This window comes from Melanaphis sacchari, unplaced genomic scaffold (assembly GCF_002803265.2).
Source record: "Melanaphis sacchari strain LSU unplaced genomic scaffold, SCAv2.0 Contig45_pilon_pilon, whole genome shotgun sequence".
NCBI lineage: Eukaryota > Metazoa > Arthropoda > Insecta > Hemiptera > Aphididae > Melanaphis > Melanaphis sacchari.
The window spans coordinates 1,246,892-1,274,460 of NW_020271303.1; the positions used below are offsets into that span (position 1 = coordinate 1,246,892).

Below are 27,569 nucleotides of genomic sequence, written 5' to 3' on the forward strand. Positions count from 1 at the left end.
AGCGCACGCTCCGATTTCCTCCTCTTCCCTTATCACCACTTCATCGTCCGACGAACGCGGCGAATACTATTTAACACTCGTTGTTTATTTTTTTCGCACTCCGCTCAAACATAATTATTGCCCCCGGTTCCGCTGTGTATGTCGGTTTGTGGAAGGGGAGCGTACGCAATTATTGCCTCAGCCCTAGTGAACGGAGCGCATATTATGCAGTCTGTTAATTACCGTCATGCCGTTCCTTCCGACCGGATGTCCGAGCCAATCCACAATCTCCTCCAAAAAGAAACTCTTTCGTCGAATTCTCTAGCCACCACAGGAAATGATCTAGACTTCTATTATACGTCACGAGACCTAACTCGTATAGTGTCGAAGACGTTGATGTTACTTGTCGTTATTGTTGTTTCCGCTGTTTTTATTATCATTTTAATTATTATTATATTTTTAATACGACAATCCACTGATACCTCTATGTGCATAGACGCTGCAATGTATTTCCAACACATGTCTATACCTAAAATTCGATTGTAATACCCTCGGGAAGTTGTGTATATAATATATATATATCCCCTATATATGTATATTATGTACACGCTCAATCGATATCGCGTGGCGTACAAAAGAAGAGCCCGACACTTTGTGTGGTGCCTTTTGTACACCGTTCTTCTTTTCATAAGACACGTACTTAAGCTCTGAATACCACCACCCTTCATCGCCATCACAAGCTGCAACACCAACAACGCCAAGGAAGACAACTGAATATTCTCGAATAATACTACTCGAGCCAAACAAAATAAAATACATTTTTAACACCCATTTTATCGTAGGAAAATGAAACTCAACGGGGAAAAAAACGTACCTATATAATAAAATGTTACGTTATTAGACGTTATAGTTTAAATTATTTTTTTTCATTATTATTATTCGTATTGTAGAAAGTGTAATTGTATTATTCACGTTCAAGAATTTTAAACAGAAAATAGATTTTATCAAATTTGTTTCCAAATCACATCTGCATGACAATGGATATTGAATACCTAAACTATAAAATTGCACCATATAAGGCCCTTAATTCTTAAGAAATTAAAATACCTACAAGAAAATTACAAAACTACAAAGAAATATCGTTTTGATAAACAATAGTTTCAATCAAACTATTTTAACAACAATTATTTATAAAATATCAATAGCTATGAGATTAAAATAAGTTTTGTAAATGATTCTATTAAACATTGAAAATAATCAGACTTATTATAAAGTCACAAAATTGTACTGACTGGTTAGTAAAGTTCAATAATGCTTAACTAATCAGTAATCACTATTTTCACAAATCATAGCAATAGTCAACCATAAATTATTATAGTCAGAATTCAATTAATTTAAAACAATAACATACTTAGGTTAGATTACACAAATGAATATAGTAAATAGTATAAAATTACGCATTTAACTATTTATCAATTAATTATTTGCTTTATTTTTAATACGCGATGAAATATTTTTTTTTATCTTTTGATTTGAAAAATATATCATTTGCAATTACAAAGTTCATTTAAAAATATTATATAATCATATTTCTAAAAATTATAGTTTGATATCTTTCTGTAATAGTCACATTTTTTTTTTTTTTTATTATTATATAATAGTATATTTGAATACATTATATTATAATCTAAACTCTATTACAAAATAAAACAATCAATCGTAAAAATACATATTACTATTATAACGAAAAAATATACGTCTAAACTGTATTCAACGTGTATCTAAATTATAATTATGATTAGAGACTTTTACATTTAACATGGTTAAACATACAAGTATATATTTTGAGAATATTAAAAAGTTACATACGAATCCTTTTATACAGTAACAAGCTAAGTTATAAGACATAATTCTTAGCATATTATTGTATCATTAAACGCATTAAACTTATAAATATTTCTAAAACTTAAAAGTTAACTAATTAAATGTCAGAATTTCCATGCAACAATTATTTTTCATAACTAAATGTATCTAATTAATATTTATACAATAATATAAATAATTCATATATTTTTCGATTAGGCAGTCTAAAGTCTAAAATGCTGAAAATTATATAAGCTAATATTTTATTTACTTAAAATTATTATAGTATTAAATAAAATAAAAATGTTTTCTGCAACATTTCTCAATTTAAAATTATCGTTTTATTTAGATAATGAACACTTACTGTATATAACATTATACTAATCAGAACATAAGAAAGCATATTGACTAAATAAAATCTTTTGTCAACAGTTACTTTTAAATAATTTACTATAGTTTTTTCTAGTTTTTTTTTTTTTTTTATATTTAATTACAGATTATGTGTAACATAAATTTATTATATTTTACATAGATGGGATTCTTATAGATTTATATTATAACCTAAGTTATTTTAAGACAAGGCTATTGTTCGTTGTATAATACTATAAGGCTATATAATACTATAAATTTTATAATTTATATACTATACTTCTAAATATACCTTTGTAAAATCTAACATTATATTTATATTCACAGTATTTTTTTACATAAAAATTTGTCCTTATCATAATTTTTATCCAAACCATTAGAATACTAGATAATGCATGAAATTTTTTTTAAAAAAATTAACACCATTGTTTAATTGTATAAAGCATAAAGCCCATTGTTTCTACACAATACTCGGGTTTCTTATAATATGTTTTATGACGTAGATATACCAAAGGGAATTATATAATGAATATTATAACTTAGATGTGAAGTAATTACCGTAGATACACGTGTTTATTATACACGATAGTGTATCTTCAGACAAGGCCATCCGCTTTGCACTACCTTAACGAGTATTCTAAGTTAATAATCTTTGGGAATGTATGTACCTTGTGGCTTGAATATTCAAACACCAAACGAAGCCTAATAAAAGAAAATTGTTTTTGTTTAAGATTAAAAATGTTAATAAATTAGAAATAATAAAATGTGAAATTATACGTGAAAAAAAAATTAAGCATATTTATAATAGAATCTTGAGCGATAAATAAAATGATCTGCGTAATTAAATAAGTTAAACCATACTATTTAAAAATAATTGATACACGAACATTTTAATTAGAATTGTATACCCTATTATAATAATCGTTAATTTTATTAATGTACTAAAAGCCTTGATTTTCCAATACCATAGAAATAAAAAAATTGAAATTTAGTGAATAAGCTCTAAACATTTATAAAAAGTATCTACCCAAAGTCTTATAAGATCTTATATCAATGAACTTTTAGACATGATATCATGTAGGTAGGTACTCATAATTTACAATTATTTATGTTTTTTCATTCTCTATTAATAGTAAATACTAAAAAAAAAGTAAATAGTGATTAATATTCGTCAAAATCATGACTGTTTTATAATAGAATTGGTAAATTTAATCTATAAATAGGTATTTATTATATATAAGAACTATAAGTTAATATACCAAGTACGTTAATACACAAAATGTGATTAAAAAAAGTAAAGACATTAAAGACATAAGCAAATTATATTATATACTACGTACCTACATAAATATGTTTTTTTTTTTTTATAAGTCAAATTTTTGAATTTATTATGCATCATTATGACTCAGTGGACTAAATTGTAATTAGACCTTAGTCATTTATTTAAAGACTTTTTAGAACAACGAAATGTGTTAAGTTAAAATTACGATAGCCGTTTTCAGATGTTATATAGGGGAAGTAAATTCCATTAAGTTGACCTCTAAATGTTGTGTGCTAACAATAAACATTGAAACAGTGAGAGCCAGAAGCATTTTAAATGAGAGAGAAAAAACTCGTCCCCGTTTAGGGAATTAACCGGTGAATTAAACATGCATAATATACTTGAGTCTATAGCATGACGTTTTACCGTTAAAATGTCCACTTTTCGTTTTTTAAGCAATACACACAGTTACATATTACAGCAAAACGATTTTTATAATCGACAGTAAATTTAAACGAAATTAAACCGATCGAATCAATATTATTCAGAAGTATGCCAATTGTATGAATAATGCATAGAATCAATTAAAATATAATTCTAGATAATTACATTTACCAGCAATAAGAATAAACGACTTGAGACTCAACTGATGTTTTAATTTGCTTGTTTTTTGCCAAACCAATAATAATATAATTACTGGAAAGACAATTAAACACAACCCCGTAGTATACCCATGTTATACGTATCTGGTATCTACATACATTATAAAAATGTTTATTAAATATAATCCATCATATTATAAATCTCTTATTATTTTTCAAATTTTAATTTACTTAATATTTTTAAAAAAACAATTATTTATACCACACATTGCGCACTGAATTTTAAATTAAAATTGATATGAATAATTTACTTTTTCAAAATTCTAGATCATCAGAAATGTTTTGTAATAACTAATAACGTGTTTAGATGTAAAAATAATCGACAGTCATTAAATAACGTAGCTACAAATTTCAAATGAAACCCAATAAATAGATTGATATAGCTTAGCATTACTTTTAAAAAAAAATTCTTGAACCAGTGAAATAGATTAATATTTTAACTAATTTTAATGATTCAAAATACACTATTACAAGTTTTATGACTCGGCTATTAAAAAGAAAATACAAATTAAATATGTTTTATCATAACTTCTTACTAAAATTAATACCTATCCATATATTAAACAATACATTTAACGAGCTTTTTTTATGAGAAAATTTGTCACTATAGAATGATGCCGTAAGCCAAGCTTAATAACAATATTTTAATCCATTATATATTGTGTACCTTAATTTCTTTTTTTAGATAAAAATTATGAATAAAAAAACAACTACGTATAGTGAACAAAGCAGCCAAAAAGAGATTAATGTTATCTTTAATTTATTGTTGTCCCATCGCCAAGTGTTTTCAATGTTTTACGAGATGATTACTTTTAAACCGGTAGTTCTGATAAACGGAATTAATTAAATTTCTTGAGTTATAAACGGAGAAAATGCAACATTTTTCCATCATCCACCCAAAAATTGTCAAATCATAAAATAGTTCTATGTATAGTATATATATATACCTGTATATATCTTTCATTTTATATAATATTATTATTATTACATTCATTGTTCGTGCTTTTGGAAGCTAAATAATAAATATTCCGACATTTGATATTGTCGAGACTCGAACAATCGATGTATTTCCGAGTGTAAACACAAACCAAAGCCACCATGACAATTTTACGTATAATACGGGATTATAATAAAACAAATCTACGTTATCAAGTAAAAACACTGACTCCTTTGTCGTTTAACAAACACAGTGGATTCAAACAAATATTTTCGTTTTTATTTTCTACGATCAATAAGGATAACTACTCCAATGGTTCTAACTGTTCTAAGACCACAATGTAATACTTTATGTTAACCAAGTACATAATAAAAATAACTCCAAAACTTGGTTTTTTTAAAACAAAAAAGAAATTCCAACAATTCTCTTTTATAGTTTCATAGAATCATATTATTATATTATTATTATAATATATTATTTTATATGATTTTCTTGACATTCTGATGAACATTCTTAAAAATCCTTTTATTTTTCAAACACACACATAGTATTGTATTGTTACAATTTTAATTAAATAAATAACATGATTATAATATTAAATATGCTATAAAAACTAATGTTTCAAATAGTCTTAGTGTAATTAGTAACTATTACCTATACCCCAAATAGTCAAATTTAATATATGTACGAAATATTAGGAAAAAAAATAAATACTACAAATGTATTAAAATTAAAATAAATTTCATTAACAATTGACAATTTTAAATAAAAAAATAATTATCGTTTGATAGTCAATGTACAATTGGAGTTTTTAATAAATACGATAAAATATTACTTGATTTTCTAGTTGTGCCATGACTGAAACAGTAACTACGATAGTATTACTTCCATTTCAGTTGCATTGTTTATTGTACAATATAATAATAACACAATTACCTATACAAAATCATCAATACATACAAATGTAAATATACCTATTCATAAACAATATATGAACCATGGTGGACAAAGCCTACTTCTAAAATATATACACAATATTATGTGATATAATAATAACAACAATGGCATTCTCTACCTTTGATGGGGTGCTACATAAAATAAAATATTACTAAACAAATCACAAATGCATTTCGATAACGTTAAAATATTATTGTTTAATGTTTTACACAACAACTAAAACAACAAGGTAAAATTTTCTTATCGAACCATTTTGATACTAAACTTGTTTGAACACGTTCAAAAGCATTTTAATTGAAACCCCTAGTATGACCGCAAACATAATACCCATCTAAAGGAAAATATGTTTTCATTATTGCATTATAATTTGAAATTTCCTATAGATTAAACATGTATTTGACGCGTGCATAATAATACTATTACTAACCATGTATGATCTACATAACAGTATTTTACCATTATTTTAAAAAACAAAAAAGTGGTTTTAAATAAAAATAATATGTATATGATTTATAATCAATAATTAAATATGTTTTTAATCTTTCTTTTACCACTGACAATAAATAAATAAATAAATCTTGTAATAAAACATAATATGTTAATTTTTAGTTGCAAAATGCAATTGCACAAATACAAATATTTAACTAACTTTCGTATTGATTTTTTATTAGTAATAATGATAAATCAAAATATTAAGACCAATATGTTATGAATTTTTTTAAATTATAAGACTTAATCAAACCTTAGATAGATCAAAAAATAAAATGAAAAATTAAATCGAAAAATGTAAAAATATATACATTTATTCTTCGAATATGTTTTAAAAACGTTTACAAAAATATTATACTATTGCTTATTATATTTAATTTAAACTATCCAATTAAAAATTTATCAAACAGATTAAATACTTGTATTCAATTTTCTTCGTTTCGTACAAAATAAATTTTAAAATATCAATTTCACATTATAACATTATATTAGCCATATAGAAGCCGTTTCTGTTTTCAAAAAAAAAAAAAAAATTAATAATAATAACACTCGATGAATGTATTATAATATTTTAATGATAAACAAATGAATTTCTATGTGTTTAAAGAAAATCACTTGAAATCGTAGTAGTAGGTACATCGTTATAATCGGATTCAGTAGCTACAGTAAACACGTCTCATCAAAACATGCTCTAATTGGCCGCTGTGGCGCTGATAATACGATGCATGTTGTTACACAAATCTAACAACGTCCACGGAGAGGTTAGAAAAATAAACTTAACAATAACACTAATATTACAGCGGTAGATAGGTAAGCACGTGTTGTAATACACGTGTTCGACACGTATCTATAAACATTTCACCGTTCGAACGTTTTTCTCTAGTTCCGTAAATATTTGCTAAAACAAATTTATATATATATACATATACGTCGTAGATATAAATAAAAAATCTCGTTTCGAATTCAAAATATCACTCGGCCACTTTTCCCGTGACCCGAATCATACTTTTATTTTTGTACGCGCACGCACACAGCTCGTTCACACGCGTGTGGAAGGTTTTATCGTAGTGACGTGACTGCAAACTACACGCACACACGCACACACGCACACATACACACACTAGACTATAGTAGTCAACCCCCCTAACCCTGACCAGCGTTTTGAACACATGTGCCACTGCCGGAAATGTGGTGGGGAAAAAAGGCCACGCAAAAAAATAAAAAACAAACAAAGTTCACTTGTGTAATATACCACATATTATTGTTATATGACTATGCGGTGTGCCTTATAAACGGGTGAAAAACGGAAATCGGACAGGCAATAGTTTATCAACGACGGACTACTGGCTCGCTGTCAGCGAAGATGGCTATAATATATATAATATAATCCTAGACCCACCCAAGGCTTTCCTTCAGTTATACAATGTCTACTCCAGAATTTAAACAAAATTGATAAATGTTTATCGATGAAAAAAAGAAAGAAAGGTTATTAGGTTATTTCATTTCTCTTTGGATAGCGACAAATTTGACGTTTTTTTCAATCAAAAATCAAATAAACTATATGATATCCTTTAACCATTTATTGACGTCATAATTTCAAAAAATATCAAATATAAATTTCAAACAAAAAAAATCCTAAATAATATTTTGCCCCAAAAACGCAAAATACAATATAACATGAATAAAATTTTGCATATTAAAAAACCATAAGTGTAAAGAAATATATTTTGGTATGAACTTTTTCTTTGACGCCTATCACTAAGAATAATATGCAAAAACATTTAAATGTAATGTCGGTACCAATTATTAAATTTTCGCACCAGCAATTAAAATGTCCTCCGAAAGCTCCTGTTGAATCGCATCATACACTTCGTCATTCTAATATTGTGTGCTATCGCTGATGATGGAAACCACAAGGAAACTTACTCGGTGAAGCCGAACGCGCTCGATGAGATTCCGCAGAAATGGTTCTATACCACACAGACGAGAATTGAAGAGAACACTCATCACGATTATTCTCTCTGCGTGAATCTTTGCATCCAAATATTATATATATATATATATATATACAGTAGCAAGCGTTTCGCAATGATGTGGGTACCGTAGTAAATAATAACGAATAATGACTGTGCCGCTGCTTCGAAATTCACGAACGGTTTTACACCAGTTATCTGCGTGTCTTCGTATACGCAAACGACCACAACCAATAATATCATTACTATAGGTATCATATTATTTAAATAATTTAATAGACATACTCTGCAAAATATTTAGACACAATAATTACTAACGATTTCAAATTCTCGTATTTATTTATTTATGAATTTTATTGTCTTCACAATATTGGCCGCTATGAACGTTATACTTCAGGACTACCGATTGCTGTTTAGACTATACCTAATTCCAAAAAATAAAACTAAATTATTTTTTCAAATACTATTTTTATTTATATATATACACATATATTATAATTTTGTGGATTCTTTTTTAATATTTTTCTTTATAGTCTATTGTTAGATATCATGATAATATTTGTAAGAGCAAAAATTCTGTTGTGTACTAAACAAAATCATATTACCCAGTTTCTTTATCTATATAATTAACAACAATTTTGCGGATTGACTCACATTTATTTAAGAACTTCAGAAAAACATATTTCTCTTTAATCCATCAGTTCAATTTAGTACCTTTAACAGAATTGTCAACTCTTTCGCAAAAAAAACATAAATACGATTTTAGATTGAGGTAAATATACAAAAATATACTTAAATATTATTTTTGATAAATTTTTAGCTATTATACAGATGTATTTAATAAAAATTACAGGTTACATTTATTAAATATTATTACCAAAAAATTGTTTTTTAAAAATATTTTAATTTTAAATTTACATTTTGAAAGAAAAAAATACAAGAATAATATTTTAAATACAGAATCAAATAAATATTATTCAAAATTAATTTAGAATCCACGGCAAAATACCTGTTAAAAGTATTGTTTAAATATACCTACCTACGTGATATTAGTTTGAAGTATAGTAGGTATAGTATAGGTGTAGATAAAATAAATTGCAATGATAGTCGAAACACGTAATGAACCGTGAGATATTTAAAAATCTATAAATTTTTTTCTACTAGCGGATATTTCTTCCAGGAAGACATATTTCATGGTTGAGTTGTTATGCTCCTGTTTACCGTGGTGTACAAATCAGCACTGCCTTCTGGAACTGGTCGTAATGATTTTTATTAATGATGACAATACCTCGCTTTTAACTTTTAATCAGGTGGAAAAAACGAAATTCTTCGGCATTCGTTTTCATACTAATTCCATACCGCTAGTATTTCGTAAATTTTGTTTATAGTACAATAAATAAAATTTTCTTTACGTTTATTTTAATGAAAATGAATTATTTCTAATTTTAAGAAAATTATTAACACTACTGGTTAATAAATATCAAACTTTTTAATAAACAAATAATATTTTAAGTAATTTTAGTTTTACTTAAATAAAAACTATGTAACTGCTATTAGAATTTAATGAAATTCTAATTTTAAATGCATGAAATTATGTTTCCTGATGATATTTAAGCATTTTTTAATAACTCATTAACTTTTTTATAATTATTCATACATATTTTAACTTCAGAGAATTTTATATCAACAATTATAGCCCTTATTGGTTAGAATTAAACGAAATTTCTCACTCGTAATAAATTTTATGAACATGATGCATTAATATTTTAACATAATATCGTTTAAGAAATATGAAAATGTTATATTTTCCGGTAAAATATATTTAGTTTTATTTATATTTATTTAAAATGAACCTACGAAAAAAATATGTATTTGATATAATTTAAAATGTTTATTAAGTACACATTATATTATTATTGTAAGTGATAAAAATATATCATAAATATACTGTAGTAGTAAGTAGTAAATTTATTCTACGATACATTTATCCCCTATCGTTTCTCGTTTCCGATATTAAATCGAATTTGTCTTAGAGTTTGCACTAACAAGATAACCTTTGAATGTGTTTTTATATCTTCTTTTTCGTAATCAAGCAAAAAAATATCAACTGTAAATATCAGTTTAGTAACTTCATTGTATTTTATTGCCAGCTATAACAATTTTACATCAGAATATTTGTTTTACAATTCCCAAATGATACCTTCTCCAAATAAAATGTAAGGTTTGTTACACAAAAACATCATATAATTAATATATCCCGTGTATGATTTTATGACAGATAACAATTTTAATTAATTTTTTTATATATATATAAATAGGTAATCTAAAAAATGTAATGTTTTGTTCAAAAAATTAAATTACATTTTTTAACAGAAACAATAGAATATCAGTGCAAATATAAATAAAATTCATATAGTTTAATTTTTGTTTAAAAAAAAAAACAATATTTTATAATTAAATTTATTTTCATACGAAAATATAAACTACGCGAGTATGTTTGAAATTTTTCAATAAAATAATACTAACAAAATTGACAAAATATATCAGAATTTACGTGTAAAACTTTATTCATTTAAACAAAATTAATACATATCATCATTAATATTTTAAGAGATAGAAACGAAACTTTCTCATTTATCGTAGCATTTAAATCCCAAATGATTTTTCTTAAGCAAGTTTATATTTTATCAGCTGACATAGATTATAATATAAAGTAATAGCGGTATAAATAAATTTGGTTTACAACGACTCAAAAAAAATTTGTATTTAAGTATGAACAAATAATATTAATCTCTATCCACCTAGCTAGACAATCAAAATAAATTGATATTTTTAGTCTAGACTTAATAATAAATAATACAAACACTGGATAAAACTGTAGAATATTGACTTTTGAAATCAATTTTCTACAAAAACTAATTAATCAAAACAAATTTTTTTAACTAGGTAAATCTATACAAAAAAAAAAAAAATTCTAAATTTAAACATTTAAATAAATAATTTATATTTTAAACTCAATACATAAGTATAAAATTATTAACCGTTAAAATAATTAATGAAATATAGAAAAAAAAAATGTCTATAAAATACTAACCAACTTATATGAACCGAACATAACTATTCTTTTTATAAATAAAAATGTACTTCTAAGATAAATGTAATATTAAAGATTAATTTATGAGAGATAAATATAAGATATATTAAATTATATTTTAAAAATTAAGAACTAATAGATACCTTAACAAAAATAAATAAATCAATATTAAAATATTATTAAATCTCAAAGTTATTTTTTTTTAATATACATATATACATATATCGTATAAATTATCCAATTTTTTGATATAATTTATTAAATTGTAGGTAATATAAGCCTGAAACTGAAAGAAACATACTCAAATTGTTGATAATACGTATCAAAAATAGTAGGCTGGTTAAAGTATACTTTAATGATACTGAAAATTGGATAAAAAAGTTATAGTACATTTTTTACACATATTACCTTCCGGAAGTTTTATATTTACCATAAAAATGAGAGAATATGTTTATTATCGTGTTCATGTTTAGATAAATTTGAGTGATATACACCTGAATAAGAAAAATAAACACATTTTTTGAACTTTTGACCTGTATTTTGGGCATATGCAACAATTTTTTGTTTTAAACACAATTTATTTTTTGCTGTCATCATAATTCGTTTATCGTATCTTTTTAGAGGATCAGTAAAATAAGTATGCTGAATTAACAAATTTTACTCCCATGGGAAATATAGAGCTTAAAGAATACTAATATTTTTAATTAGTTTTGTACGATAAATATTTTTAGTATTAATATAATGTATTGTGTATCATAATATATACATTACATATTTTGTAAAAAAAAATAAATTACTTATACTATCAAATTGATTTGTATGTATCTACTTTATAAATGAATTGAGTCTTGTAAGAAATATCAGGTAAAGTTAGATTATAACTAAACAAAAAACAATTTTTATAACTTTTTTCTTATATTATTATACACGTTTTTGTAAATATTTTCGTACATTACACAAATATTTAAATCATGATTAAATTTAACTACCAAATGTTAATAGGTAACCAAAATTTATTTTAAGAACAAATATAATCATTGAAAAAGTTATTAAAAAATAAAATAAAGGTTTATTCTATCTAATAAAAAAAGTAATAATAAAGACTTTTTTTACTTAATATGGGTATATTTTTATCTTATTTGTATGTCTTGGTTTATACATAACTTTAAATTTCAACTGCATACATTATTTTAAAACATTTATGAAATAACATTTAATAACATATTATTCTATATCAAATAAACTAAAAAATCAAATTATTCAAGCCCTTAAAAAATTTAATAATGTTTCAGGAAACTAAAAATATAATAATAAATCTAATATATCCATCATTCCACACTATTATATTATAATCCAACACTTTTTTATTATAATAAAAACTGATATGTAATAAAATATTATACTTTGTAACATTCAACAATTGTTAAGTATACAAATCATTTATCTCCTTATTCCATATTCCGAGTGGTATGATATGAAATTTAAACAAATACAACAATGTACATTTTATATTTCTTAAATTTAACCCAAAATAAATAATTGTAACAAAAAAAAATAAGGAACAGTACAATAAGTAGAAATTCTGAACAATGTTTGAATAATAAAAACATATTTCATGATTACCACTCGTCAGGTAAAGTTTTATCATCTATTATAACTGCTCGTTCATTTAATTCAAAAAAAATTTATTTATCGCTGTTTTTAAAATCTCATTAGTTTATAGTGTAAATGTGTAATTGAGATAAAAACTTTTGATCATTTAATCACAAATTTCAAGCATTGAACCAATATTTTTTGAAAACATTGTGAGTGAAAATAGACCAGATTATTTTATAATTTTATACTTAGAAATCGAAAACAACAAATATTTTTATAGAATTAATTTAACCTAACCTATTTTTCTGTTTAATGTTTACATGACTCGTTCATATATTTCTAAAAACCGTACAGTACCTACTTAGAATTGATTATTACAATAAAAAATTCCATATATAACTTAATTTGTATTATTGTATTGTTTTAGTATTAGAGATAATATGAATAAATTATAAGTGATACCTAACTTTTTAAAGATAAGTTAAATAGTACTTATTAATCAGGTGTTTTTATTGATGGTTATATTAGTACTTAAATATATCGAAAATATACAGTATCTGTTTTCTAGATACAAGTTTTAAAAATGTCTAATAGTAATAGTTAAATCGATGTTATCTAACTTTGAAAACAAATTGTTTTAACCGAAACAGGTCCAGTTCTCGAATTCATTAATGGTAACACGGCGGCATAAATAGGCAATTTAGCTACAGTAATGTCGTGCATCAGTTTTCCCGTTTCTCATAAATCATAACTATTAGGTATATTTATATGTAATATACGTATATTTTCAATAACTAAATCATGATTATGATACAAATTTTAATCATAATGACATAATAAAATATAATATAAGCTAATAAACCAGATATACACCAAAGATAACTTTTGCCGCTTATTTACCTGTTAAAAATTTAATTCTAATGATTGACTTATAAACACCGTAATAAAATTATAACAATGTTTTATGTGAATAAATGTTAATATACAAATATTAACTTTTTTTTTTTTAATCTATAAATATTAAAAAAATTTACTTATTTTGTTATAACTCAAATTACTCTTCAAACGTTGTTAAAAAAAAATTATCTATATTCACAATAAAGCTTGTGGAAATGGATAATCATAATAAGATTTATCTAATACGTAAATTAGTAACGTACAATAATATCACGAAAAAAAAAAATCACATACTTTAATAAATTTAACAGAATCTTTATAACACGATATTTATAATAAACATAAATCATTCAATTTTTCAAAAAAACGTATGAAGACTATTAACTTAGTAAAGGTACATTTATCGTAGATCTCATACACCCAAAATAACTTAAAACTTAAAAAATTAATATTTTTCAGCTATTTTTATTATAGTTAAAATTAAAATAATAACGATTTTAAATCAAATTAAGTTTATCATAAAAAACTACGTTTTAAACTTCCACGGACTAGTTTTAATTTCTCTGATCTTCCTAAATAATTATTTTTTCGTTCGATAGAAAATAATTCCTAAAACTTCTATTAAGCTTTTCAAAATAGTACTCTGTAACATAATTCTTTCTACTAATAATCTTCACTAAAAATCTACCAAATTTTCATTTTTACTATTTATATAGTATTTTTATAAATATCAAATAGTTCTAAACATAATTACAAAACACTAATTAATAATCCATATGACATCAATTTATTTTCGTATCCATTAATATAATAATAAAAAATAAAATGAAATATATTTTTTTAATATAAAATTAAAATATTAAATAGAGCCATATTCTATAATATGTCTTAACATGGTTCCTATAAAAGCGTTCAGTAAGCATATTTCATAATTTTTACGCCAACAAGCATCATCACAACACTAATTATTATCCTGATGATGCCAAAAATATTAAACTTACTCAAAAAGAACTAACGAGCTCAGTGTTTGGAAATTAAGGGAAGAAAAATATTAAACTGACCCTATCTAATTATTATAAGTCTTATTTTACATGTTAAGTTAGCCAAAAACTATGAGAGAAAAAGTTTAAAAAATTTAAACGTGTTATAAATTAATCTTTACCAATCATGTTTACGTAACACATTAATATGTTATTATCTAACAAAATAAATTAAAATGCGTTATTATAAATTATTATTATTATTATTATTATTATTATTAACATACAACCGACATCACCAAATTATAATGTTTATTATTATTTTTGTTCTCAACAGTTGTATATTGCAAAATTATTAGTCTTAATTAGTTCAATAACATTAATATACCTTACTTCGGTGTATTATCTTTATTATTGTTATAATTTTAACAATGTTTATTATTGTAACGCACATATACAATTCATAAAAGCGGTGTAGAGAAAATTCATTTTTAATATTTACTTCAAATAAAATACCATGCATTTCTATTTCTAAAGATCATAAAATATTATGACCAAGTGAATTTTATTTTATTTTTTTTCCTATTACAGCAGTAAAATATTCGTACTTACCATTTTTGTGATCGTTATTAAAATGTTTATGAAGTATTTTTGAACTGCAAGTTTTAAAAATATCAATATTATAAAATTATAGTAAAGCCACATTTAATATTATTTCAAATATTTTCATTACCTATAATTACTTTAACTTAAAATAAACAAAAAAAAAAACAATTGTTGTTTTTACTTTACCTAAAAAAAAAAAAAAAGAAATAGCATTTTAGACTAATATTTATGACATTTTTTTAAAAGTTGAATTATTAATTCTCAAATATTCAAATAGTGATTAAGTATCAATAATGTATAAAAGAGTTTTGTAAAAGAATTTTATGCGTATATACGTTAACTGATCACTGAGGTAAAAAAAGTTTAAAATAACAATTTGAAGTTTGATAAAAATTTAAAAAATTTTGAATTTACCAAGATCGATTGATAAAATCATAAAATTCTGACATTTATTGACAGTTTTCGATATAACCAAAATCTAACTGGTATTTGTACATTTTCCATATCATTTATATTATATACATACAAACATTTATACAATATATATAATATTATAAGCGTTCATAGTTGAAAATAATTAAATATTATGCATTATGCAACCATGTCCAGAAATTCATCTCTATAAGTTACAACACCAGATGAATGTTATGCCCGCATAATATCACTGCTGTAGACAAATAACGAATTCGTACTTGTAAACCTTACCGAAAGTTAATGAGCATGCTGCGTTGCGGTTATGATGTTCGGATATCATAATGATGCGATAATAATACAACAACAATTGCACAAAACGTTATTATTAGACATTATACTATACCAACTACACGTTTTTATCACGGGCTTATCGCAAAAATACACAAACGTATAACGTAATAATTTATACAGTGTATAACATTCCCAGATGTCAGTCGTTTGCAAAAATAAGTCATGTGAATTACCGATCACAACGAAGATTGAAATTCGGATGCAAAGTAGTAGTATGTAAAGTCTTAGTGCCTCTTACCAAAATTCCACTCAAATGTACCTCGCCTTTGATTTTTAAATTTAACATTATTGTTTCATCTTATATTTTGTTGTTATTACGAAGGGCTAAAACCCCCTAACAGATAATTTAGACTGATCTAGTCTATGGAAAAACATTAATAAAACATCGAAGTCGTTACGATTCGCTATAGCTAATCTGATTGATTACATCGGTCTCTGCAAAAGCTTATCGCTACTGTTACAATGTTTCAGATGGAAATATAAACAATTACAACTACGCGGTTTATTTAAATAATAAAGTGTACACACACATAGTATAGTTTATTTTGATGGTAATGGAAACCTGAGACCACTAATAGTGACACAGCACAAACGCTTGAAAACAGTAGATATAGCCCCATTACCACCATTCAACACCTCACTCCCTCCTTAACCACAATGAGGACACGATTTGATGCTACGGCATTTAAAGGTATCGCAAGTAACACCCAGTCTTTTCGCCAGTGAAAAACAGCAAAAAAAAAGTGGTTAAGTAAGCAACCATTCTGTACAATAAGTATCAGCTGTCAAATATACTTAGTCATTTGCCAGCTTATATTACAAAGTATACCTATTTCATTATATTGTTATTAAAATGATTTATTTTACTATGAATAGAATGATAAAATTTTGACCAAAAACATTGAATTTATTGTATTATTATTATAGTGTTTATTAAATAAAATCATATTGTATGTATTAACTATCATAGTAAAAGTTTCAAATCTCCAAGAATAATATTTTTGAACTAAAACAAAATAACTAAAATTGTTATGCTTCGTTTAAATATTTAATTTGGTTAAAAATCAAAATATTTTTAAAATAAACTAAAACTAGTTATCATAATAATATAACTATAATATCTCAAATTTAAAAACAGTTTAATAAATAAAATATAATTTGTACATCTGAAAACTCAACTAACGTTGATAATAATAATAATAATTATTATTATTAATATTATTATTATTCCCCAACACCAGTGCAATGGAATAACAAACAAATAGTCAACCGATAGAGGCGCACTACACAATATCCGTCGGAGAAATTCATAGCCATGATACATAATATATGTTTTCAACACGAGTAAAAAACGTAATACGCATCTATTATTACAAGTCCAACCCCTATATTATAATATTACCAACCAATTGATATACCATGCGTATTATAATAATATCAAAACATACAACCATTACGGTACGCAGCGGTCGGCACAATAACGTTGTTATTATTACTATTACTGTTATTAATAATAATATTATTATTAATATATAGACGGCACGGAAATATGCTGAAGACACGCGGCACCGGCGTAATCGAATTAATTACGCCGTTCGGCGACGACGAGCGTTTCAGAGAATACAGGGTGAAAGAGTGGTGTAAGTGAGCGAGGGGTTGCATTCGCGACCGCAACCGAGACGTCGTGAATATTTCAACGCGGTCGTCCGCTCGCTTTTTATTGCACGATTCGCGTACACGACCGATGGCTCGGCCCTTACTCTCACCGCTACGCGCGACCTGCGAACCACCGCCGTCAGCTCACCCGTTAGCACACTACTCTCCCCCCCACCAACCAATACGACCACCTTAACCCTCCCCGCGAAGGACCCGGACGACAGCGACGGGTGCGCGGTGCAAACGTGTAAATTATTCACTCGCCCCGCGAAAGCCTCGAGTAGGCTTTCCGTAAATCGTTTTACCCGTACAATGGCAATAATAATAAAAATAACATTATTATCAGGCCGAAAATCGTGTGCCCCAGTGCACCCGACACCGCCTCCGTCAACTCCCCGACCGACGACCGCCGCCAGGACGGCGCATCGTTACCGCGACGGTGGTCGAAAATCACGCGAATTCTGACGTCAATTTAAATATTTGATGGCCTCGGAACGCCGTTCATTATCTCAACGGTATGATTATTGTTCGTCCGATTAATTTCACCGGCCGTCGGAAAATATATTATTTTCGTGCTTTATGTATAGTGTATGTGCGTAAAGTAGGTACCTGCTACGCATTATTAGTGACTGCGATACATGCGAACGAAAATTGACGAATACGAAAATCGTGTCCGCCGTTGTCAGTTCAACGCCAATCACGGTGTTATGAATAATTCCTAGATGACTATGATATTACTATGATACTTTTTATAATTTCTAAATTTTTTTTTTTTTGTCTTGGCCTTCGTGTTTTTTCAGAGCAGAAAAATACTTCAAACTTCCATTTTGACCGTCGTTTTTGCTAGTAAAATCGAATCTAATTTGATCGATACACTGTTGAGTGAAAAGTAGAAAACGCCAAATATTTTTAATAATTGAAAATAACTGAAAATAAAACAGTGAAAAATGAAAATATTTACGCAACACGAATGTTAAACAAAATCGATTATTTTTGTTGTTATTACTGTTGTAATTAATTGCCGTAGTGATTTGATTGTCGAAGTATGTGTTTTAGGTTTATTTTACACGTGTCTCCGTGATATATACTTGCATTCCGTTAATCCACGATAAATATTTTGTTTATATTTTAAAACCATAAATATACTGCTATACACATTTTTTCGCTTAAAAATCTATATAGATATTTAGCTTACATTGTATTAGATAAGCTATCACATATGAGCTTTAGAAATATTAAAAGAAACTATTATGGTGTCAAGCAGCTTATACTTGACAATTTTGTGAAATTTGTATATATGTAAAAAAAAAAATTAGCTATAAATACTGTAACAACGAAATAATAGCTAAGTAATAACAATGGCAATATAAAATAATAATAATTAAAATATTAAAAAAACGGTTAGGTATAAGCTACGATTTTATCTTTCTAAATTCTAAAAAAATAACCATAAAGTTTTGAAATTTAACAAATATCAACTTAATAATTTTTATTTTTATGATTATTATTATTTACCTATGATGTAATTTACAAAGTATTTTGTTTTCTTTTAAATTATAAACTGACTATTGAAATATTCACCTTTAAAATTATTATTCACGTTATTTTACCTAGCTAATGTTTATTTTTAACTTATATTAATGCATTTGTTTTGGACTGTTAACGATTATGCAAATTTCTTTTAAAATTATTATAATAACGACTAAAAATATCTAAAATATAAACTCCATTTTTTTATTAAGTGTTTGAAGTTTTTATAATAAAAAAATCTTCATATTTTCAATTTTCAATTATAATTTAAAAACATTTTACAATATTTTAATACATTTTTTTTTGCATAACTTAAAAACATGAAAATACATAAATACTATTTTGTTTGTCATTAATACCATTACCGACAAAAATTACATGTACCTAATACATATTTAACATTTAAATGAAATTCCTCCAATATTGTATTAAACTTAATTAGTATCTTTATTGCTTATCGTTTGACTCAACTTTATGGTTTTTAAACCATCATTACAATAAAAATAATTAAAAGACACTTCCGGTGAAATGGTGAGCTAGAGGAAAATGTTCTGTTGATAGAATAAAGCGTTGGAAAAATTGTATCAGAAAACTAATTGTATTCAACGAAACTTTATGTATAAAATAATATATTTTGTAGATTTTTGGTATTTTAACGATAAACTAGGTTATAAATCTAAGTTAAATAAAATTGTTCTTGAGCTTCTTTTAAAATTACTGCTAGCGTCTTTGTCAGTAAATCAAAAGACTTAAAAATCGACATTGATATTAACATTATTTTTTTTTTTTAACAAAAGTATAATTCGTTACTCTGTATCATTAAAATTAACAATACATTTTTCTATTATTCTATTTTACACACTTAAACGAATACAATTATGTCAATTTCAAGTCTAAAATAAAAATAAAAGTTATAATAAAATGTCATGGTTTCACAACAATAATACTGAAAACATTTTTGTTTTTCATTTGTGATCTTCGATTGGTAATGCTTTTAACTTATTAAATCTGTCGACTAAAATTTAATGGATGCAAATGTTGATCATGCGTTTCATTATCTCCAAAAACTGGACTCACAGATGCCTCTTCCCGAAGATTTTTTTTTTTATTTTCATTCTTACCACTGTCGGTGAAAAAGTACGCGTTACTATATACTACGCATAATAACTATGTTCTGACGGAACAATGGTTGCTATCTTTTTAATTACTACGTTCCATTGTAATGTAAAATCAAAAAAATAGTAGATACGATTCTTGTGTATTACCCCAAAATAACATAAAAAAAAAAACCTGGATTCCATAGAAATAAAGTATCCGAACGTATGTATATGAGAACGCACATACAAGTAGAACAAAAACTAATGGACTAATAAACCATGAACATATTAGATACATAATAAAATTACACAGCAACCCTTTACGATGTATACCTATGGGTGCGTCGTCGTGTCAAAGGATAAAATTTGTTTTATGTATAAATAAACAAGACGTGATTTTAATGTTTAAAAATAATGGTTTTTTAAGTCAATATTATATCGGATACAATGGGTGTATAATAACTAAAAGAATACATTTTAAATACGATATTATATACCTAGGTCATTAACACTAATTATATATCGTTCAAAAATATTGAATCTTATTATTATCCGTACAATTCGTTCGTCAACATGTAAAAATTTAAGATTCTGAGCGGGATAATAAAAGTAGAATTGGTTTTACAATAAGCTTTTTATTAATTTTTTATAACAATTGGTAATATTTTAAATCACGTTAATCCCACAAGTAATTTCAACTTTTATAAAGAAAGCAAACAAGATTATACACATGAACAAACATAGTTTTATTATAAAAATACTATGATATATTACTCTCGAAATACATCTCTCTAGTAATATAAAAATATAATGATTATATATGGTATAATATTTTTTTCTTATATCTTAAAAATAATTTTTTTGTACAGTTTAATATATATCACTTCAAAATTATAATAGTGCTATAAAAACAATATAATTAAATAATTTGGATCTATAAGGGGTTTATCAGGGTATCTTATTCCAAATAATTTACAATGAAAACTTATTGACAACAACTGTGGCTGGTATTAATGTTTACATATAAATAACTATGTTACTAAAACCTTGAACCTGGTCAAATTGTCTGAGAAATGTGTACTTTATAATAATAAAATTTAATTAAAGACACAAACATTTATTCTTCAAAAGGTGGTTTTATTATATATTTTCCTATTACAGTGGACTCAGATGTTTGAGTTTTTGGTTCATATAACTTGTAACTTTAATTTATATGTTTAAGTTCTTTTACTCTCAACACAAATTTAATTTCAAAATTAAATACATATAAATTAACGAATGAACTATATTTGACAATATTTTAAGCTGAGGACTTTTTTGTAAAGTTTTAGCTATCCAATAAAATATAATCAAACATTTATTTCATATTTAATATATTTAAAAATCGTATTAAAATCATATGGCTCATTCAAACTAATATATAAATTATATTTATCACCTAATATTTCCACTACTCCTAAAATCATATTGGCCGTATTGAAATTTCCATTGTACGATGGAAAAATGTGCAGTTGCAATTTACATAGAATATGTAGCAACGCTCAATCAACTACTTTATAGTCATAAATTACTCAATGCTCGAAGTGCATAATTATATTTAAACACACTGCCGGTAAAATTTCCACGCTCACATTATGTAAATTAAGTGTCTTTGAAAAGTTTGTGTTTACCGACTCATCATAAGCTATAAGGTTTGTAAATTTCCATATATAACTTACATTATAACAAACTATTATTTATTTCAACATCAAAATTAATTTACATTTATGTGGATATGTTTGTATTTTATGCAGAATCTATAAAAATATTTTATCACTAGGATGAAATATATTAAGATATTTCACCATTATTTATTAGCAGCGTGCTAAAATGTTTTCAGTATCCCAAACATAAATGTGGCTGTTAAAATAAAATATAATGACGAAGCTGTTTGAGTTTATACTGAACGAAACGATATTATTAGGTTGACAGTCTTATAATATTATAGGTTATTCAAATAATGTTAAAATTACTATTCAATTTAATCAAATAATACGAGCTAAACGTTAAAATAAGTATTTCGATGTAGTTCACGCGAACATCAAACGTATTAATTCTTGTGTTCCAAAACGAACAATCATTTTGACAGTAGAACTAGTAGGCGTTTGTGTGTTTAAGTCGGTTTGAAATACTTAACGAGAAAAAAAACGAAATAAACAAATAAAAATAAATTTATAGTTGAGCAAATACACAATGAACAAAGTCAAGGTTAGATTTCTGCCAAGGCCGTTTCTATGGCGAGGTGAAAGAGGTTCTCGTAGAAGTGGATTTTTATCAAGGATCCTATGTCGTGACGACTGACGGGGTATTTTCCGTGCCGGGTGGTACAACAACCAGCGTTGTATGTACAACAATGTATAGTAGTCATAGCAACGACTATGGCCAAAACATTTTTGCCCAGGGCTGTCCACGAGAAAGAAAGAGAAAAATAGAGACTATAACGATGGCGATGAAGACTCGGTATAATCACACAAAGTTGTGTTTCAGTTCGTTCGTTTACTAATAGTACAGGGAGGGAAGTGATACTTAACGAAAGGTATATATTGCGTGAATAACCTGTAACTCCGCTGCACTGTAAAACTTCAAAATAATCGGTTGTTATTAAGTTTTTTTTTTTTTTAAATCATACGTGCGTGTAAAATAATTAACTTCTTGATAAAAATTGATATATTATTATTAAAATTCTAATATGGAGAATATAATGTAAGGTATAAGTGATAAAACGATAATCACGAGACACTTTTATAGATTTCATAAAAAATAAATTTATGTTTATGCTTATTTAATGATTATGGCTTTAAGCTTAATCCCATTTATATAACAATATAGAGCACTACGAACATTGAGTGTTATAGCATTTATTATCGACAGCCACGTTATAGATGGTACATCATATTTGTACCAACAATTAAGGCAAGATAAACTATATAAATCATTCGAAAAACTAACTTAATCAGCACATCACATATTTTAAGAAAAAGAACATTGTTATCGACCGAAAAAATATTATCGCCAAATTCAGACAATTTTTTTTTAAATAACTAATTTGAAGTGCTTGATTGTTAACAAATTATCAGAAAAAATAGGCATGAAAAAATTTAACAAACCATTACATAACATAGATTACAAACAACGAAATTGATTCATAATTACTTTATAACTGATTTCCAATTGAAAATAAGTGATAATATTGTTTATTAAAGGACAAGTTTTGATTTTAACGACATGAATGTGATTGTCACGCTACAGAAATATACATTTATACTCTACAGCATTTACTTAATTTTTGTTACATAATATTAAACAATCTGTGTTCATAAAATAATGCAAAAATTATTAAAAACAACTAAGATTACACTACAATATATAAATTGTCAAAATTTCATATTAATCAAGGAAAATAATTAATTATATTTGAATAAGACGTTAAAGTTAAATGAAACACAATTTATGCTCATTTAGCAATAAATATTAGTGTCAACAATTAACGTGCTAATTCAATAACTTCAATGCCCTAATTATTATAACTTATTATATTAATAAATGTTTATATGATTTTAAGTTTGAATTAAAATAATATAATAAAGGATCCTCCTTGTATAATATATTAACACTATAACAAAATCATTTAATAATATTATTAGACGTCGAGTAATTGTACGAATAAATCAGTTTTTATTGTACAGTTTTAAAAAATATAATATTAAATTCAAAAAATAACTAAATAATATAAAATTACATACTTATAAACTTCATTTATAATTTGCAAGTGTACAAAAAAAAAAAATTAGGTTTTTAGCTTAATAAATCAAATGAACCTCTATTTATACATTTTAAAACTTCTTATATTTGGTCTTGGTTATCAAATTTATTAAACAATGTACTAAGTTAAAACAAAAATAAAAAATATATATGGAGTACAACACGTATTTGAATTTAAAAGCTAAAAAATATTTAAAAAAAGGTTAGTCTATTGAACACAGCATAATATATAAAATTTCCAATCTACAGAAATACCTTATAAAATTGTTTGATCTTTTTATTTTTTTCAAAAAGAAAATACGAGTATTAGCATTATAAAAGCAATTGCGCCGTCAGGATGTTCAGAATCCAAAATTTTGATCTAAAAATTATTTTTAATCTTTTAGCATATTGTTATACATATACGTTTTATGTCATGAATACACTTTAAATAAAGAATTTAATTTTAATCTGATTAATTAAAACATTGTGTATGAGATTTGTTCATCAATAGATCAGTTATTCAATGTTCTTTATATGTTTTTCAGTACCTGCACGATCTTATGGTCGTATAGAATAGCCGTATAAATAATACCATTGGTAAAATAATACGTAATAATATTTTTTATTTGTATGGACTTCTGCAATTGCCAAAATTTAAAACACTAAACCGTTATAGGGCATATAGTGCACATAGGTAACACAAAAACCATAACTGTATAAACTACAATACATCCTCCGTGTGGTGCCGGATGTAACCACTCCTATATCATAAGTCTGTACTGGAAAATTGCCAATAACATAGTTTGGTTACACGTCTCGAATATATATTTACAATATCAACCCACACACGTGCGGTTCTCATGCGGCTACATTTGTTTTGATGGTATAAAACAACGTTCCAATAACGCTTTATAATATAGATAATAGAATAATTATATTGACAAACCTATATTACGTTTATGTAATGCATATATACATTATAAATATATACATATATGTATAATTTATTGTTTATAAATTAATTGAAAATTAATTCTAGGCCAACCTATAAATATACAGGTACCTAATCGAGAAATCCTTTGAATGAAAGTTTGGAATTTAGTAAACTTTTATCAGTAGTTTAATAGCATTAGCCCAAGTAATATTATTTTGAATATGCATGTAAAAGCACTTCCGAATCATTTAGCGAACGCTCAATGATGTACAATGATAAATGGCTGTGGACTCATACACTCGATAAAATGATAATGAAAAATAAAATAAAGTGTTCACTTTATACACATTAAATGACCCTTAACGCTTGAAATGCATAATAACGGTATGATTTATTTATTATGTCATTTAATTTTACTTTATTACATCAAATTACAATATTTTCATCAATCTTTAAAAATTAATCCAAAAAAACTCTAAATATTAGAAAAATTGTACAGCTTGATAACTTTTGCAATAATACATTTATTATACACCTAAAGTTCTTAATATTTATAATCTTGAAATTGAGTTTTTGATACATTCATATTATTCTAGAATAAGAATAATTATAATTAACTCAATAACAGTATCATTGAATAATAAATACATATAGTTTGAAACTGATTTAATATTAACAAAATATTAATCCAATACAAAAAATAAATTTAAAATGTGCTTATACATTAAATACAACATAAAGTATAATAGTATAAGTATAAATAAATCAACATAAATAAATATTTATATTTTTTTTTTTTTCAGAAATGGAAAAATTATCATGTTATGGATAACAGTAATAACCGATTCAGTCATTTTGTATCAACGAATGAATTCTTCGTAATATGACTAGTAAAAACATATTTTTAATTATTATTGTAGCTTTTTACAAACAAACATTCTACAATAATTCCTGAAATAATTGGCTAAAAATTAATTCCGAGTTGATCTATTAAATAATATTTTAACCACTAGTAATAACATCAAAATTTTACCACAAAAAAAATAAATTCAAACATTTTCATACAAAATATTTTTAGCGTATTTTAAATATTACAAACCGGCAAACATATTTGTACATTTCTACAATTAATTAATTAGGTTAACCTTCAACGTCAAAAGAAGCGTTAGGTTAAACAATAAATACATCATGTTTTATTTTCTATACAGTAGCTCTAAGTGTAAACTATTAACAAGTGTTTGTTTTTAGAGAGGTAACTTCAAATAGTAATAATAATAATACCAAACTCATAAAATCATAAAGCAAAAAGATTGATGTTTTTAGAAACTGTAGTGATTTTTGTACAGTACACTTCACCTGTTACTATACGTACTAATTATTTAACGACATAGCACGATTCTGGTTGGTTTGAGGTGGTTGTGAGAAGAAAGATAGGTAAATAGAACACTTGTATTTGTTGAAGTATGAAAAAGTTATAATAATTTATTAGTACTACGTAAAAACAATAAATAAATAAAATAATAACTAACTTCTATGTAAAAATTATTAGTACTAGGTATGACTGAGTACTCGCGGCGATGTGATTGTGACAAAGTCCATGACGAACAAAAGGGTGAAGCCAGTCTAGCACTGTGACTACTTTCTGACCAATGGCCAAATGCTCCATCCGTATTTATATAGGTTCTATCAATAACATTTAATGGTGTAATGGCATATACTTAATTATGTAAATCAATAAAAACAACTTGTTGTTTCCACATTTGACATATTAAGCTTATTATGCTATTTGTATTATATGTATTTTAGGTAGTGCACTTGCGCCAAATACTGTTTATTAATGCCTACTTTATGTACAACATAAATTATATCACTTCTATCTTTATCATACATATTACACTTAAAAACTATTATTTTGGTTTTTAGGATTACTAATCATGGAAATGTCAGTTATTATATTTCAAAATATCAATAAGATTTGTTTTGATAAATTATTTTGTTTAACTAAAAATAGAAGAAAACAATTATTGAAAATAATAATACACGTGAATACAATATAATATATTTATTATCAGATAAAATAATATTGAAAACAAAGAAATTGTTTTGATAGCATTTTAATTTTAATTGAAAGTTTTTTAAAA

The 27,569-nt window shown here is 25.4% G+C and overlaps 1 protein-coding gene across 2 annotated transcripts in view; it reads left to right on the forward strand.

The window, feature by feature from the left end:
* The window catches only part of LOC112598172 (muscarinic acetylcholine receptor M2), an 81,422-nt gene that overhangs the window by 27,731 nt on the left and 26,122 nt on the right, over positions 1–27,569 (forward strand). Inside the window, exon 2 of one of the 2 annotated variants that reach the window (XM_025344553.1) lies at positions 26,232–26,318. The exons of the other annotated variant lie outside the window; for it this stretch is intronic. The gene's annotated coding sequence lies outside the window, so the exon portion shown is untranslated. The remainder of the gene's footprint in view (positions 1–26,231; positions 26,319–27,569) is intronic. 2 annotated transcript variants of the gene reach the window in all.